This window comes from Xyrauchen texanus, chromosome 28 (genome assembly GCF_025860055.1).
Source record: "Xyrauchen texanus isolate HMW12.3.18 chromosome 28, RBS_HiC_50CHRs, whole genome shotgun sequence".
In the NCBI taxonomy this organism is placed as follows: Eukaryota; Metazoa; Chordata; class Actinopteri; order Cypriniformes; family Catostomidae; genus Xyrauchen; species Xyrauchen texanus.
In genome coordinates, this window is record NC_068303.1 from 23,670,485 (window position 1) to 23,689,667 (window position 19,183).

General features: G+C 38.0%; 1 protein-coding gene across 1 annotated transcript in view; it reads right to left on the minus strand.

Annotated features, from left to right (window-relative positions):
* LOC127621987 (circadian locomoter output cycles protein kaput-like) overlaps nt 1-19,183 on the minus strand; it is a 94,843-nt gene that overhangs the window by 73,193 nt on the left and 2,467 nt on the right. The window contains exon 2 of the mRNA XM_052095829.1: nt 13,842-13,939. The gene's annotated coding sequence lies outside the window, so the exon portion shown is untranslated. The remainder of the gene's footprint in view (nt 1-13,841; nt 13,940-19,183) is intronic.

Genomic DNA, 19,183 nt, shown 5'->3' on the forward strand with positions numbered 1-19,183 from the left:
TTTAAACAGAGCAGAAGGGGGGCAATGACAAAGGGGACATTTATATAAACAGTGACAACACTTCAGCCATAAAACAATACACTGTCACACCCATAAAACACAATGCATTCCAAAAATTATTTCACCTAACAGTTAAATTAGGCCAGGAGAGACGAAGCTCAGAAAATGGAGGCAGTGTGGGCATTTTTCACATTTATAAGCAATGCAAGAAAGAGTCTTACTCCTTCATTCATGTTAACGTCAATGATAATGATTTAAAATGAAATAGCATTATCTAGTAATGCAATCCATTTTCCTTTCTGACCATTCAGTTTTATAAGACTTCAATAATGGCTTGCATTTTTGTGCCAAATACTTTTCCGTAAAAGAGGAGCAGTAAGACATGCTTATCTGTATTAGAGATACTCGAGTACTCTATGGATGTGTTGGGTGACACTATAAAATCTGTAAATTTAAATTAAGTTTAACTGTTGGTCTATGCGTCACTGCTGTTTTTTCAGTCTCATGGCATGAACATTATGTTTTTTTAGGTGTACATGAAACCCCATTCACAACCCATTTTACTTGTGACAGATTTCTGAGTGAAACAGGGTCTTCAACAGTATGCCTGGGTAAAAATATTGATGTTCTGATGCATTGCACACTTAAATTGATCTCAATATTGATTCTTAAATCCTAAGATTGATCTTGAACTGTATGCAGCAACCCTGTACAATATTAGTAAAGCACCCTCATTTACACATTTGACAGACGCTTTTATCCAAAGCAACTTACAGTGCATTCAAGGTATACAATTTATACATTTATGTGTTCCCTGGGAGTCGAACCCATGATCTTACCATTGTTAGCGCCATGCTCTACCAGTTGAGCTCATCAGTGATAAAGCAGTAAATTGGTGAAGATGTTCAGCACAAAGATTTGTTCATTTGTTCAAAAAAATAAATAATAATAATTCTAATCACATGTAGCACGGCCGCGGTTAAGAAGCTGTTGTTAATGGCTGCTTAACCAAAACACATCTGTGACACTCGCTGAACTGAAGGTACTGCCCAAATTGCCACCTTAACAAAATCACAAACATCCACTTTTAGGCAAGATTGCATAAAGTTGCTATTTAGTTTAGTGTGAAATAAGTCACTAATTATGTGTTTTAAGATTATGTGACATCATTACTTGAGTACTCTGGTACTTGTCCCATCATCTGTCCACCATGTTTTAATCACTAAGGAAAGGTCATTCTATTTCCTCTAAAACACTTATTCCACCACACCCTGAACATTTTTGCAACATTTCCCATGGCTAGATCCCCTTCTGTGGACTTCAAGCCATCAACCTCAAGCCTCTGTGCCTGAATCTCACAAACGCTCCCTTTGTTCAGCGTGAATGTCTAATAGTCTGCACACAGGAAAAGGACAGAGCAATATGGCTTTCCACTGGCAGGGTACCATGACGCAGCTGGCAGGGCCCCATGGCACAGCTGGCAGGAGGCCCCGCGGTGAAGTTGCTGCGGCCGTTGGCCTGGTCTTTCAGAGGCAGGGGGAGGAGCCAACCACTGACATTAATGCCAAGTGGGTCAGCCGTGATCCCAGCCAGAGGGAGACAGAGAGCACAGGAGAATGGGAGGATTAGAGGTTGACTTACAAGATGTCAGTCTTGCTCGTTAAAACTGCTCTGCTTGAACTCACATAGATATCTAGGTTTGTTGATCATAGATCTTTATGAGTGTGTGGATCAGTGCACTAAGGAATGCTATTCTGATAGTAGTACAGTATGAGGACCAGGCATATTATCAGTAGGTACTGCTGTTGATTATCAAGGTCTGCCCTGCTCATATTTAAAAGGGTGAATAGAATTTTAAGATCTCTAAAGGCCAGAAACATATTTTATGCAAATATGTGAATGCAGACCCAAGCACTTTGCCAACACATTGCCAATGTGTGGTCTGGTTGAACATAATGAAGTGTGTTCCTGTGTTACTGAGGAGGTAATAAACCTCAGTTAAGGGGGCAGTAGAGTCAAGAGGGCAGCAGAGTTACCTTCAAAATTCTGCACCATTAAACTGCATGTTTTATTATTCAGGTAGGTTGCTATAATTACATTGACTTTAAATTACTTCCATACTAGAACCATCTATGTTCATGTATTTATATGTACTATTGTTGTCTCTGTACTTTAATCTGGGATTGAAAGGACTATTTGTAGCATCAAAAGAAACGATATGACCTTTAAGTCAGACACTCTAGTGCATCACAGTAATGATAAACGACAAACTCACAATATGTGTTGGTTTGACTAGTATGCACATCAGACATTGTGTAATTCAATTTGAATGGCTCACGTGTGTACCTCTTTGCGTCTATGTATTGTTATAGCTGATCTCACGTGAGCCTATCCCAGTCAAAAGGCAGTCCAGAGGTCAAACATAGACAAACATTCCATTTCCTTTCCCTTGTTCACCTGTTACACCTGCATGACTCATAAAAAACACACACACAAACGAAAACTGCACAATCACATAAATATATAGCTACTAAACAGGTGCCAAGAGGGGTTGGATAATACAACAATAATGAAGATTTTTTTTTTTTATTATATTTTACATAAATCATCAAGCAAAAATATTTTATGAAACACAACAACTACTACTGGCCCCTATTCGTCAGCTCAAACACATGAAACCAAACCACTATTAAGCAAGATTTACAAGAACCATAATGAGACTTTATGAACCATTATCTTGTCCTCCTCCTTTTCTCAGAACCAAGTCTTAAACTCGCAGAAAAAGTGGTGGACCCTTGGTACAAAAATGTTATCAGATAATAATAACATATATCATGGTACTACATAACATCCAGAGTATTTACATATTACTCCAAGTTATTACAAGTAATACCATAGTATTACCATGCTACATGTCCTAAAACCAAGGTAATACCATGGTAATTAATGACAACATTTACATGCACTTAAGAAAATAGTTTATTCCAGGGTTTTTGCAGAAAGCTGCATTCTGAAACGTCATGTAATTGAGAACAATGATTTCCTTATGCCATTTAAGGGATTAAGAGAAATATGTTTAACAAATCCTGGTTTCTCCCAGAGAACGAGTCTTAATATGGTCATGTAAACACATAAGCACCATTCTAACAGGTTTTTGAGGAGTGTGCATGTACGTGGAACAGACCAGAGAACAAACGTCATAGTATAAAGCCCAACAACAAGTCAACACAGAGGAAAGAATTCAACATTTCTGGGACTACAGTTGGAAAAGCACATACAGTATAAACTATACCCATTTACACACCAATGTAAAATATAAACTGTCCCTCATGCTCTGGGCATACTCTCCTTTATTGGGGGAATCCCAGAGTTTTACAAACCCCACTATTCCAGTGCAATTCTTCTGCAGGTCAAGATAGAAAGTTAAGAAAACTAACACAGCAACAACACTAGAATATCTGGAAATAAAGGAAAGCAATGGAGATTAAAATAGTTAAGTCTTCCTCAGATACCATGTTTGCTACTGATACAAGCGTTGCAGGTAAATTATGTTGCTGTAGAAAAAGCTGCTTACTGAACGAGCCACATGCATATGGGAGTAAAGAGTAAACCGTTTATACAGTGCATGTAAACTTTCTCGCAAAAAGCCGCTTTCTGGTGTCCATGTAAAAGTGGTCAATGACTACAATATTCATACTGTACACAACATATTTTTAAGTGTAACTAGGGCACCGCCATTACAACCTAGAATGTGGAACACTTCCGGTATTAGCAACTTAAAAATACTACATTTTGCTGATTTATATTACAGGCATTAACACTTTGGTTCGGAGCACATATAGTTTTACCATATATCACATTTTACTATTGTTTCATCACACACTGTTGCTCAGGCAGAATGAATGAAATCAGGTGTTGACAGGGTCAGTCCTACGCGCCGTCTGGCATGCACCCACAAACTTTACACGACCAACAGATAGCAGAAAGCTGCTAGTAAAATGCTGCTTCAACTTTCTTTGCACTAACACTGCATCTTCTTTCTTCTTGACAAAATAATAAATGCATTATTCGTTTTCTTGTCAGATAGCATTATCGCTTTCTTAGCAGTGCATAGTAAACAGACGTGCAGATGTCGCATTCAGAAAGGCTTATGAAACATAGCATAAAGGATTACATGGAGACAAGAAACACGACATCGTCACGATCTCTGTAAAGTAAGAAGCAGATTTGATTATCGTCTCTTCAATACAACACATAGCAACAAGTGAATGATTTACTTACTCTTTTACTATAAATGCTGAAGTTAGAAAATTATTCGACATTAGGACATTATTCTGCTGTACTTCATATGGTTGTGTGATAGATTATAAGCCCATATCACTAAATTCTGGTATTATTATCCCTCTAGTTATTTACATTGCAGCTAATGACAGCAGAACTTTGCCGGAATTGCAGCTGCCTATTTACTTCTGCATTGCAAAATAAAGTGGATACAATGGTATTTACATGGTAATGCAAGGTACTTGCAAGAATACTATGGTATTATCATGGTACATGTCCAAAAACCACGCTGATTCCATCTGTTTAAATGTGCTGAATCTATCATCCATTTTACCATAAATGTGATATTTGTTCCTTTTAAAACCTGTACATAATAGACAAGGGAAAAAAACAACAGTAGAAGTAAATCAAGCAGGTTTACATGCTGCAGTAGTTGAAGCCATTCAAATCTTTAACAAATCCAGAATCAGACTTTCCTCAAAAAAAGTGTCCTAGTTTCTAAAATAAAATAAAAAAAATCAAAGAAGGCACAAATTAAATACAAGCAGAATTTCTCAGAATTTCAGATAAATGTGAAAGCAATTATACATGCACACAATCTATTTTTAGCATTCCCTATTTGTGAGGTGCTTTGGATAAAAGTATCTACTAAATGAATAAAAGGGTAAATGCTCCAAACTTAATGTTATGTTCATAAACACTGTAATTGTATCATTCACGTGCTACAGGAGATTGCTTACAGGGAGCAGAAAACAAAAATAGAAATGTAAATGACTACACAGTCTGTAACATTTATTCATCTGGCTTATACTTTCATATTAAGCTTCACAAAAAAATTAAAACAAATATATATTACAATTATGGATGCTGTAATTAACCAATGAGAGTAATAATAATATTTTTTTATAGCACCTTTCATACACAGAATGCAGCTCAAAGCACTCAAACAGAACAAAAATTGATGCCCTAAGCAGGGGTTTGCATGATATAAGCATGAAGCGATCATCTGTGCTTTTGGGTCCTTGAATAACGCATAACATGCGAGTAAGGGCAGCCGGTGGACTTTCTGGTGCCCTCCTAGGGTAAGATGGTGCACCCCTAGGGAGTTGGTGCCCTACACAGACTGCATAGTCCACATATAGGGAGCAGCGGTATTGCTCACAATGAATGATTGAACAATCTCTTGATTCTTAAATCCCAAGATCGATCTTTTACTCTACGCGCAACCAAAGTCATGGCGCAACCCTTTACTACAATGAGCGGAAATCACCTGCATTTAGGGCTGGGTATTGTTAAAAAAAAAAAAAATATCGATATCTTGATATTTCGATACCAGTTCCTAAACAATACTTTTTTAATTTTATAAAATCTGTTTTAACAAGATTACAAACATTACCTCAAAAAACTTTGGTTTTATTTTTCAGTTTGTTGACTTTTTTTACAGACTCAAAGACTCATCTCCTGAGCCTTCTAGTCTCCTCATGCCACGGTTGGCTATAACATTAACGTGAAGAGGAAAAAACAAGAAAGCTAAACTGTTAATTCAGCCAACCCTAAGGATAAGTACAAGTTAAACTTGATCAGTTACTGTCAACCTTAAAGCATTTGTAGCATCGATTTGGCGATCTATAGCCATACATCCAAACAATATCTAACATTGCGTAGGTCCCAGTTTATATGACTATCTCACCGTGCACAGAAACATTAATTTAACAAGTACACAAGCATGTACCACGACAAGTTAGCCGATGTTGGTGTCCCAGTCATAGCACCGCTGCATTCATCAGTAGTTTTGGGGGAGGACTCATGTGGTGGGCAGGAGGACGCTGAGAGGATGACTGCACCGGCTCGGTCTTCTTGCAGTTGAAGACGGAGTAGCTTTCTGCTCTTAAGTTTATTCTGTACAATGTCAAGTGCTTCATCAGATTTGTCATGTTGCCGATCTTGCAGCAATTATCTTTTTGCAAATATTGCATTGCGCGCTGTTGGCATCGAGCCTGGTGAAATGTAGCCACACTTTTGAACTTTTCCACATCTTTTACATCTATGGGTGTTGGGACACATACACAATACAGCCTCACATGTGAGCTGCGTCTCTGGGCCTAAACTTGTGTTTTTCCTTGATGCCTAAACACAGCCAATCAACGGCACTTTTAGATTTGGGCACATCTCGCATGCTACATGCTTATCACTGACTTTGACGAGATTAACCCCTTAGGTATCGAAATTTGGTAATGAATGACAAGACATTTTTTGATACTCGATAGTTTAGAGGCAATTCGGTCGGTGCCTAAAATGTATCGAACTCGATTCACAGCCCTACCTGCATTAGCAAACAAATTTTGTGCTATGCGACTAAAATGTATATATCAAGCAACTGGCTAGAAATTTTTTACATTTCAGTCACCATTAATTGTGTAGTATATTTGTGAAGTATTCAGCGGTGAGAGTAAAAGTTGTTCCATGTCCAAAGACAAGATCCACGCGTCACTGAATAATGTCTCTCTTAATACCCTTTATGTTCAAAAACAACGAAAAAATAAACATTTGAGTCATGTCTTGTTAGCATGTGCTCATCTAAAGACACTTTACAGAATTTCTATTTTTTTTTAAAGAGACAGTATCAGTTTTAGCATGGGTTCAACAAATCAATGTAAACTTGTAAATAGTACAAAATAATGCATGAAACAATAAGTAATACATTTAATATTATATCATATTTATTGATTGAATACATGGATTTATTTTTATTTTTAAATGCTAAAATGTGACCAGAATGGTGAACAACTAATAAAATATCATTAGTAAAATTTTTATTTTCTTAATGTACAAATAAGGAGGTCTCCTGTGTAATTAACAGCATTAATTTGGAGATAATTTCATATGCAAGCAAAAGGGACATTATAACTGAAATGTATCCATATGAATCGAATCTGAATCCGAATCAAAAGCTTTTGAATCGGAATCGAATTGGGAAATCTGTATCAATACCCAGCTTTACCTCAAACTATGAGGCGGAACAGATTTTGATAAACGGTAAGAAATTTAGGTGCTACATCATTTAGTGCTTCAAAAAAACAGTAAAATAACCAATGCAGTTTGAATGTGATCTCCTCTTGGATCTTGTATGCAGTCTAGCTGAAGCACATTGTACCAACTGTAGTTTATCTATACTGTTCTTAGGCAAGCAAGTATAAAGTGCATTAAAACAATCGACGGAAGGGAAAATAAAAGCAGGAAATTATTTCTTAGCATCATCCAATGCAATCAACCAGCATCATCCAGTACAGCATTTAATTTATGTCTTCTCCTGTTGTGTAAAAGGTTTCTATTTACAACAATACTCAATAAGAAGCCTTCGAACTAAACCAAAATGCATAATTGGGATTTTGGATTTCTTTTGATTTTTTACATGCCACATATGATTTTTGTTTAAACAAAATGTGTCTGTTTGTAGGCAAGCTCACGGTAGTTTAATTAGCTTCTTATTACAATTCTGGTAAAATGCACCTCCGGCACTGTTCTAAATGCATATTATTAAGTGAATCAAACTACTGAGCATCTACATCTGAGATGTTGTTTGTGAGTAGCACTGAAATGTTGCGCAACGCATGTGTGTTTAAACAAAGCAGCGCCATTCACTACCGTGTTGACGCTGCATGTGCATATTATACATTTACTTATGCCTTTTGTGATTCACAGAGCTATCGCACGTCTTCAAGCAGCTTTGAATAAAATGCACGAGTCATGTGAACTACTTCAATGGTGCTTTTATGGTTCTTTTATGTCATTTTTGGAGCTTAACAGGAATGGACATGACTAAAACACAGTATCGGATTTGGATCGGGCTCGTCAGACCAATACCCGATCCTTCTAAAAACGTCAGTATCGGAGCTGATACCGATCCAGGTATCGGATCGGTGCATCCCTAATTAAATCTTCTGAAACCATTATAGGATTGTACATGTTTGGGGATTTAGCACAAATACACTGGGGCTACTCTTACATGATGTGTAAATATTCAGTCAATGTTGGTGTCCAGAGAATAAAACTCTCTTACAACTGACAGGCTTGCTTTAGGCACCACTCTACAGATGCTTGTCATCAGCAAGGCATTCTAGCCTTTAAACATTTTATAAAAATGTTTGGTTACAAAAAATGACATGCAGCGTTTTTATTGAGGACAAGCGATTTTTGCAGAGTCATACAACCTCTCCAATTCCTCACTTTTCCCTGGTGCACAATCACCCTTTTTCCTCCTACTGAGAGAAAAACACAGATGTGTGAGGAGGTCTGAAGCCTAGACACTGACATCACTGGAAACAGGGAGTCGGGGGAGTGTATGTGTGTGAATGCGAGATCTCCAGTAAAGTTTTTCTCACTTCTGAATCCCCATTCAGCACTACAGCCTGCAACCACATACAGTACATCCACATCGAAATACAGCAGCAGTGCTCCGTGCTACACACACACATAACTTACAGATGCAAACCATGACAGCCTCATGCAAATTACACTGCAGGTCACAGACTAAACAAACTAGCTGTGCAAAATCGGAATAACAATGAGAAAAGCAGTCCTGCAGCAACACAGAAATGTAAATGGAACTTTATACTGTGAAGGCTTAAAGTAAAGGTTAGGCTTGTTGTTTTATAAAGCACAGTAACCACAATCACTTCTCTTGTATTCATGAAGTTTTCATGTGGACAAATTGGGTTATGCGTCTAATTCATTATAATTTTTATTATCAGCACAATAATTTGACTGAATAACTAACATAATATCAATGAGCACATTTACATGCACTTTCTTACACTGATTATAAGGGATGTCCTGATACAATTTGTTTTTTAGATTGAGTACGAGTACTAATACTTTCTTTTTGGCACTCACCGATACCTATTTTTTGTTTTATTTTTTCTGAATTCCATATCAACAGTTTATTATAATTTAATAATCAAAATGGTGTTAAAATGTATTAATTAAAACTTTAATCAAATTAAAAATAACAATCCATTTTCAACATAATATTGTATTATTTTTATCAAATGAAGTGCTTTTATACAGAACATCAAGACACAACCCAAAATACAACATTGGAGTTATTTTTATCAAATAAAGTGCTGCATAACAGAGCATCACAGATGTGAGATATTGCTTAAATATAACACAATTACTATTGATGTATTATTATTAGTAGTAGTAGTTGTAGTAGTAGTTGTAGTAGTAGTAGTAGTATTACAGTGAATATTTCATAACTTTACAGTAGAGATATATTTCTGCCATCATCATTTTTTATTTTTTTTTTCATTAAAATTGAGCTTTTATTTTGATGGAGCTTTTATTTTGCAGTGTTCCTGAGTTGATCTGATGGTCAGTCTGGAAAAGCCGGTCGCTACGTGGCTCAATGTGATTATTAAACCGCAAAAGGCTGCAATTTTATTAAATAAGTATGTACTCTGTATGTACTCGTGAGCGCTCTGATGCTCATTAAGGTGTTTTCTGTGTATGAGCCAAGGAGGAGCTTTAAAATGTATATATATTTATCTCAATAAATTGCAGCTTTTGCAGTTAAATAATCTCACTGGAACATAACTGATGATTTTAATTTGTGCGCTGAATGTTTACAAAATGACATTCGCATGTCAGATGGTATCAGTTTTTGAAATCTGAATATTTTTACCAGCACGATTAAAAGTATATGTGTGCGGTATCTGACCCGATTCCATCCTTACTGATTACAAATAATAAGCTGACAATGTGTGTGACCATGTTAACACGTTTCCATTATCAGTGAACGGTCATACACTATTTAAAAATAAACCGATCGTCAAGGGTAGATTTTTACCCATAACCCTGATTCGCTCTGCATGCAAACATGTTTTCAGCGTATTGCTGTGCATGTAAACAGGCACACTTTCAGCATTTCTTAGCATTTGGCATGGTACCTTGTTGCTTTTATTACAGCATACACCCAAGCTGGCATGGTCTCCACAAGTTTGTGCAAAACCTGATGATCCATGTTATCCAGCATGATTTGAGAATGCTCCAAAGAGCATCTTGTGTGCTTCAATAAAATAACTGAAATCCAACCTTTCCTACAAAGGAGTTAACAATGTAAATGTCACAAATTAGCTTATTTGATTAGCCCAAGAAATAGTGCAGAATCATAGACATTAAATCAAATAAAATAAAATCATTTTATTGCCACCCCGTTCTGATGTATATTGATCATGAGAGATCAAGAGTTCAAAAGTCTGATCGCTTGGGGGAAGAAGCTGTCACGAAGTTGGCTGGTGCAGGTCCAGATGCTGTGATACCGCCTGCCTGATGGTAGCAGTGAGAGCAGTCCATGGCTCGGGTGGTTAGAGTCTCTGATAATTCTCCAAGCTTTTTCCACATACTTCCTGGTATAGATGTCCTGGAGGGTGGGAAGCACATCTCCAATGATATGTCTGGCTGTTAGCACCACCATTTACAGGGCTTTGCGGTTGAAGGCAGTGCTATTGCCATACCAGGCAGCAATGCAGCCTGTCAGGATGGTCTCTACAGTGCTGGTGTAGAACTGTGTGAGGATGTGGTGGTTCATTCAAAACTTTCTCAGCCATCTCAAGAAGAAGAGGTGCTGCTGAGCCTTCTTCACATCGGCCTCTGTGTGGGAGGACCATGTGAGTTCCTCAGTGATGTGGATACAGTGGAACTTGTAGCTGCTGACCCTCTCCACCAGTGCTACATTAATGGTGATGGGGCTGTGTTCTTGTGGTATTGTCTCCTGAAGTCCACCACAAGCTCCTTGGTCTTACTGATGTTGAGGGAGAGGTTGTGCTCCTGGCATGTCAGAGTGTGCTCCTCCTCTCTGTAGGCTGTTTCATCATTGTCAGTGATTAGGCCTATCACCAGCAAACTTGATGATAACATTAGAGCTGTGTGTTGCCATGCGTCATGTGTGTAGAGAGAGAACAAGAGTGGGCTGAGAACACTGCACTGCTGGGATCCAGTGTTAAGGGGCAGTGATGAGGAGATGTTACTGCCCATTGTGACCACCTGGTGTTTGCCTGACAGGAAGTTCAGGATCTAGCTGCACAGCAAACCTTTCAATCCCAAAGGCTGGAGTTTTTTGTCAAGCTTGGAGGGCACTATGGTGTTTAATTCTGAGCTGTAGTCCACAAACAGCATTCTCACATATGTTCCTTTTTTCCAAGTGGGAAAGACCAGTGTGTGGTGTAAATACAATTGGATCATCAGTGGAGCGGTTGCTTCTGTATGCAAACTGTAGTGGGTCCAGGGAGGCAGGCAGCACAGAGCAGATGTGGTCTCCGATATGCTTCTCAAAGCACTTGTTGATGATGAGAGTTAGGGCAACAGGACATCAGTCATTTAGGCACGTTATCTCTGAATGTTTCGGTATAGGCACGTAAAGGTGGACGTCTTGAAGCATGTGGGAACCACAGACAGGGAGAGGGAAAGATTGAAAATGTCTATAAAAACACCGCTAGTTGATCTGCGGATGATATGAGAGCATGGCCCAGAATGCTGTCTGAATCTGCAGTTTTCCGAATATTCACCCGTTTGAAAGATCGAGTTTGAAAATAAGCTGCAGAGACAGAAAGTGAACTAACATCTGTTGTGTCAGGCACGGGAGTTCTCTCCATGGAGGCGATGTTGTTTTTCTCAAAACGAGCATAAAAGGTGTTTAGCTCATCCCGAATAGAGGTAGTGGTGTCCTCAGTGTTTAGTCATTTTGAAGTCTGTGATGATGTTAATTCCCTGCAACATCTCACATTGGTGATGTTGAACTGTGCTTCCACTTTGTACTGATGTTTGGCTGCTTTGATGGTTTTGCGGATAACTGGCATGTTTATACTCCTCCATGTACCTGGAATCAAATGCAGAGGTCCGCACATTAAGTGCCACATGAACATCGCAGTTAATCAGCAAATTCTGGTTTGGTTAGATCCTTATTGTTTTGGTCGGCACTGGGTCTTCTACGCAGTTCCTGAAGAAACACATCACGGTCCCTGCGTAGACCTCAATGTCATAATCAGAGGCGGACCGGAACATCTCCCAGTCCACGTGATCAAGATAGTCCTGTAGCATAGAGCCTGATTGGTCCAACCAGCACTGCATCGTTCTGGAAGAGTGGTCCAATTTGATAAATGGTGGGTGGGGGAGGGATTTGTAAGCATCCCGGAAGAGAGAGTAGCAGTGATCCAAACCTTGTTCCCCCCATGTGCTGCATGTGATGTGCTGGTATTATTTAGGCATGATTGTATTGAGGTTGGCTTTGTTAAAATCCCCTGTAACAATGAATGAGGCATCAGGGTGTGTGGATTTCTGCTCACTTATACTCCCATAAATCTCCCTTAGTGCTTGCTCAGTGTTGGCATGTGGAGGAATGAACATGGCTAAAATGATGACCACCTTGATTTCTCTTGGTAGCCAGAATGTTCTGCACAGTATCATGAGGTATTCCAGATCAGGGGAGGAAATGGACTTTATAGAGTGTACATTCCTTCAATCACACCATGAATTGTTGATCATAAAACATATGCCACTGCTTTTCCCTGAGAGATCTTTAGTTCTGTCTGTGCGATGCACAGAGAACACCGTAGGCTCGGTTACTGAGTCTGAAACCTCAATAGACATCCACGTTTCTGTACGTCAGATAATGTAGCAGTCTCATGTCTCTCTTTGGTAGAAGATACGTGCCCTAAGTTCACAGAACTTGTTGTCCAGAGACTAGCCAGAAGAATGCTGTGTAGTGGAGGTCGGTTGGCACAGTGTCTGACCCTGATGAGGACGGCGGCTCTCCTTCCCCTTTTTCAGCAGCGCATTTCAAGCTCAGGTCAAGTCTCGAGCCCTTCGCCAGGACTGTGAGCCACACACGTTTACACTGTCCGCAAAGCAGGATTACATTAACTTGTGAACTACTGAACTAACACAATAACATGAACTAAGAACACTAAAAACAAAAAAACTGCCAAGCTGTGTCGGAGCTCCAACACGGCTGCCATCCTCAGCGCCATTACTTTTACATTTTATATTTAAAATACTAAAACTTAGTTTATTTCCTGGTTTAAATAAGTTTTAAAAATGTATTTAAACCCATTGAATAACCAAACTGTGTATTAATATGTACTGTATGTAGCACTCCAAACAGGATCAACAACCAAATTGGTAAATGCAGCTGTATTGACTTGAGCCTGATTTCACGAGTCACAGACAAACTCTGGTAAAAGGAGCATATCAAACCAAGGCCTAACAGCAGAACACATCCTCCTTGCAAAAACATTTATCCAGTTTGGCCATTTGCAGATTCATCTCAGAGGTTTGTGGGTCAATAAGTTATTAAGCGAGTCAGACCCCTCAGCAAGATTGGATTGCAGTAAACAAGAAAATCACAACACCACAACCAGTAAAGCATGTAGCAAGCTCATTAGGTTTTGGAACAGAGCTAATGTCTCAAAAGAGAATCCCATCAGAAAATAAGCAGTTAATGTAAATCAAATATTAAAATTACTCATTTGACATCATCTTGTTTTTAAAGCATTTCCTCTTACCTTATTTAGGTTGGGAACATTTCAGAGGGGGTCTTGTGGGTTGTCATTGAGAGTTTTAAGTCCAAACAGAAAACTCAAATCCAATGGCAATGGAAAGCCTGTGGAGGCAAAAAGGAATTGTTAAGTACTCTTTCCTCAAAGCTAGTGTTACTACTCAGGGTTATCCACTTTATGTCATTTTGACATATTAAAATAAATCTTAGGATAGCAGAGACTGGGCCAGGAAAAACAAATGAGAGCAAAAAGATCAACAAACTCAAAGGCTTGAATACATATAACCTTGAAGGACAGCAGTACCTCTGTGAGGATTTAATTTTGTGTGCTGGGAAACTATATGGATTTATATTATTTTGCATCTATTTACTATTTGCTGACTATCATTATGAACTGAAATGTGTCAACAAACCAGGTCACTGTTTACATGTGTGTTGTGCTGGTGTGTATGTGTGTTGTCTGTCTAGTTCTAAGAACTGTTCTTTAACAGCCTTACAGCTTTTTCACATCACCAGAAGTTCTGATTAGAGATGAAATCACAACTAAAACATCTGGGTCATCCTGAGCCTTCACACTTACACACAAATCATGGGGCTCCCATTGCATTGTGGCGAAATAGTGCCCCTCTGTTCAGCTTTACAAACTGAGAAACCCTCATTTGTCCATGGTGGCTGGTATATAGGGCTGGGCAATTTGGCTACAAAAATAATATCTCTATATATTTTTGGCCAATTGATGATGTTTGATATATACTGTATCTCTATAATTATGTATTTGCTCTGACATTTGTTTGATTTTTCAATCTGAGGAACCATAATTTCATCCATTTATATCCATTCAAAAGCTATTGTAGCTGCCATTGTAACAAGTAGAATCAGTATTTTAAAGGAACTGAATAAAAATCCATTTAAAATAATGAAGGCATGTTTTCCAAGTTTTTTCCACTAAATGAACACAAGGGAGAATGAGATTTAATCACTTTCATTATTATGCACCTTTATATATTTATTTAATATACAAAGATTCAAAGCATCCTAATAATTCATAATTTACCTTCATTTATTATTACAAAACAAACTGTTTGTAAATAAACAAGGTGAGCAAAAACTACTTCGCTTATTTTTTGCAACCAAGTTGAATATTGCATAATACAAAATGTAGCTACTAACAATGCTAATTTAATATCTTAATGGCAGTGGTTTCATTCCCACACACAGCGATTATGATTCACAACAACAAGGAGGTCGCTCTTTAGATCATGATTCAAAATTTCAATTAATGAGTTCATAACATTTGCATGGAAGTGAAAGCTAGCAAAATTCTTGGGATATTACCATCTTTATTAAACTGACTTTAACCAGGAAATAACATTAACAAGGAACGGATGAAATTACATGATAAGTATTAGGGATATTATAGTTTCAAAGTCAACTAGTCTGTGCGTTTCCTGAGCAACTTGTTGACTAATCAGTCTAAAGGAAGCCTTGTTTCATTATTAGGTTATTTTCAAGTTCAGCAGGCGCGTTTCTTAGCCTTTATTCACAACACAGGAAAAATCAAATGTATTCTAAAGTCCGATTTTTGTAGACTGACTGTTCAAACTGCAGGTTATTTGTGGACAGATCTGATTTATTTCTGTTCAGACAGCAGTCGCTTTTGCTACATTCACGTTAGTTATTACAGTAACGATGCAAACTTGCGTAGTCACCATGTGTGAGAGTTAAAGATGTTTTCATAGGGGCAGAATCAAATAAAATATTCATCACAGACAACGGCTTAAAAATGAGAGAGCCTGTATTTCAGTGGGTAGCCAAGCGTCCCGTATTCACGTGTGTCATTCAATACCTTATCGCACTGTGGTGGCTTGCAGCCAGTGTGTGGCCGCACCTTAGCTCAGCTCTTTTGGTGAGTAAAGCCAATCTGTATATTTTAGAGGTTTGCACTACTTTGGCTGCCCTGTAACACATACATGACACATGGGTGCTTTCCATTGAGAAGTGATCATCCCAATGCCCTATTCCCCTCAGAGACTTTACCTTCCACTGTCTAAAGGCTGAAAGTGGTAATAAAATGGTCATTCTGAACACCCTTTTTAATTCATTTTAAATTGAAAATATTCTTGTAGCGATCCTACAGCTTGGTCATCATTATTAGTTTCCCTTCAAATTGCCCTGTGAAGGCATCATTTAAGCCAAATGGAAAGCAGTACGTATTCTCGACGAAACGCGCACAATGCACACAATGAATGTAAAAAGAAAATACAAATCTGATCAGACCATTCAGACTGAGATGTATTAAGAAAAATCCGAACCTACGAATGTGGTTTGGATCAGGCTTGTAAAAATATATATTTGTGGGTTATTGTCCTGTTCCTAAATGGATTTGAGTCACACTGCCTGTGTGAACAAAGCCTTAGGGGGTCATATAAGACGCATTCTTGCATTTAAGAACAACTAGAAAGAGCCCAACGGTTGGGTGCAAGGTGATTGTACGACGGGGAGTGTTCCAATATGCTATCGATTCTTTCAAATATGTATAAAGCATATAAAGACTTTGAGTTATATTCAGGTATTAGTTTAATGAACATAATCACCAGCCAGGCAGAGGGAGACAATGCGTGCATTAAGGCCCAGATATACTTCATACGAAATTGAAGAACCCATTGTATGTCATTTAGAACAAAATCTGGCCAATTAAAACAAAATCTGGCCAAAAAGAAGGTGTTTTGCATTCGTTTTGATGGTTTGGAACAGCTCGCCTGTGTGAACTTTTAGGAAAACTTCTAACCAGCTGCTAAACACCTTCTTACTGCCATTGGTCAAATACTATCAAGCGCCCATTCACTCATGTGCCATCTGCAGCCATTCACACATCTGCCCCAAGAAAGATATGCCTCTCTTATCATCATTCTTTTGACTGGATTTGGCCAAATATTACTCTTTTATACACCAATCTTTGCAGCTGTATAAATGACAATAACATAGTGTTATCGGTGCATATTATGGCTGTGTATAGTGTGTTAGCACATTAGCATCATGAACTCAATTGAAGACAATTGAACATTTTCTACTGCATATATATTACTTTAAATCATCATCCAGTTGTTAAAACAGTCTTTTTTTATCGAATGTTTTAATTTCTTAAGCATATGGGCATATGTGTTCTACGGAAAGCTGTGAAGGGGATACACAATCACAAACTTTCACAAGGTAAGGTTTCTCCATGTATCGCTTCCTAAATCACTCTTTTACAATTGTTTATGCTCACGCAGTAGTCCTGATACCCATCCTAAGGTAAGATGGTGCCTCTCTAGGGGTTTGGTGTCCTAAGTAGACTGCATAATCTGCATATATGGAGTAGTGGCCCTGGTTCTTAATAACAAAAAGAGTCAATATAAAATAGTCACTAATCGACTAGTGGTTGTTGGATGACTAGTTGACAATAGGGACTCCAGCAAGTAATTTTAATCTGTTTTTCAACAAACTGGGTTTACGTTTAGCATTCTCTCAATATTTAATACCATGCTTTTGATATACTACACATTGCACAGCGCTCTGAAGCAGCATCCAGTGTGGAACGCAAAGCCTGAGAGTGTAGAGTGAGCAGATGGAGGCATGCATGCGGGTTTGGGTGGAGTGGGTGGATGTTGAGAGCTCTGGGCAACCGCAAAGACTCATCACTCCAACCCACACTCCCATAATGCAGTGATATGTCCCTCTGGACACAAGGCCGGTGTCCAGCATCAGCCAGGCCCTAATGTCCCTCTGAGGCTGCCATTCCAAATTAAAATTAGCTCTGGTTTCATCCCAAAAAGTACAGGGCTGGATATTTTAGATACATTTTAGATAATTATTGGAAAAAACTAAAATGCCAAGGAATTCTAGCCTATTTTGGATCACTTTATGCATAAAAATAACATGAGTAGGAATTTTACTTTTCTGACCAATTACAGATCGGAAATTAATGAAATGCATCAGTTGCCAGGGAATGGAAAGCAATGTAGTACCGACTCTCAGTACAGACAACAACCTTCATGTGTTACAGTCACCTGCCATCAAAAATAAAACAGCAAAGTTTAATGGAAAATATTTTATATCGTTCCAATTTACCATGACTGATGTACAGTAAGAAGATCGGTTATGGCCACTAAGCATTTGAAGTGCTCAAAATGGAAAGTTAATTTTCATTAAAGGGGCATGTTTGTTTTGCCATCTATGTGGGCTGAACAGAATGTAATTTGGCAAGCAGAAAAGAGAATCTCAGAGTCTTATGAAATGGCGGCATGCAACAGAAAAGTGCTCAGCTGGCTCCTTGACCTAAAATCATTCCTGAATGGAAAGCTAACAACAGAGAACTGCTGGTTTACAACCTAAAAGCATAAAAAGACATAAAGTTTTAAAACCACCCATAAATATCCCACAAACAACGATGGCAACAAGTGAGCAAAGTACACAATCAAATGCATCTATAAATAAACTGAAGGCCCATGCATGCCAGGTTTGAGAAGCTGACATTCTCTAGTATTTGTGTGTGTGTGTGTGTGTGTGTGTGTGTGTGTGTGTGTGTGTGTGTGTGTGTGTGTGTGTGTGTGTGTGTGTGTGTGTGTGTGTGTGGATTTGTCATGAAATTTAAATGTTTTTAAAAAAATATAAATAATTTAGGGAGAACAATAAAAAAATAATATGCTGTTTAGAATTTAAAAGTAGTGTTCGACCAATTTGGGTTTCTAATGGCTGATGCTGATATCGGAAGAACAGGGTGGCCAATAGACCAATACAATGCTGATATATCACACAATTTAATATACTATAACATAAACATAAAATTGCTAAAAAATAAATAATACATTCTTAAGCACTATATTTACTAAATTTATGCAAAATTTTAACTTTGTAAAAAAAATTATCTTTAAAAAATACACATTATAAATTGCATTTTCTCATAAAAGACCAAATCAAACCCATTGTACATACATTGCATAGTGAAAATTACATTTACTCATAGCGCACGTGAAGTATTTTTACTTTGAATTAAAAAGTGTGGATCCAGCATGAGCAGAAATCTCCTAACAGTTTAAATGGCTGAATAACCTGCTTTGATTGTCACAAACTGACAAATGTTGCATGGTATACAGGTACTAAGGAAATATCGTGATACCAAAACATTTTAAATGGTACAATATCATCATGTTGTTAATTTCGATACCATATTAATGTTAATGTAGTAATGTGAGATTTTTTAGATTAAATCAAAGACCATTTGAAAATATTAATAAAAAATACCTGCATCAGTATGGGCTCCGATACTGACGTTTTTAAAAGAATCGGGTATCAGTCCGATCCAAATCC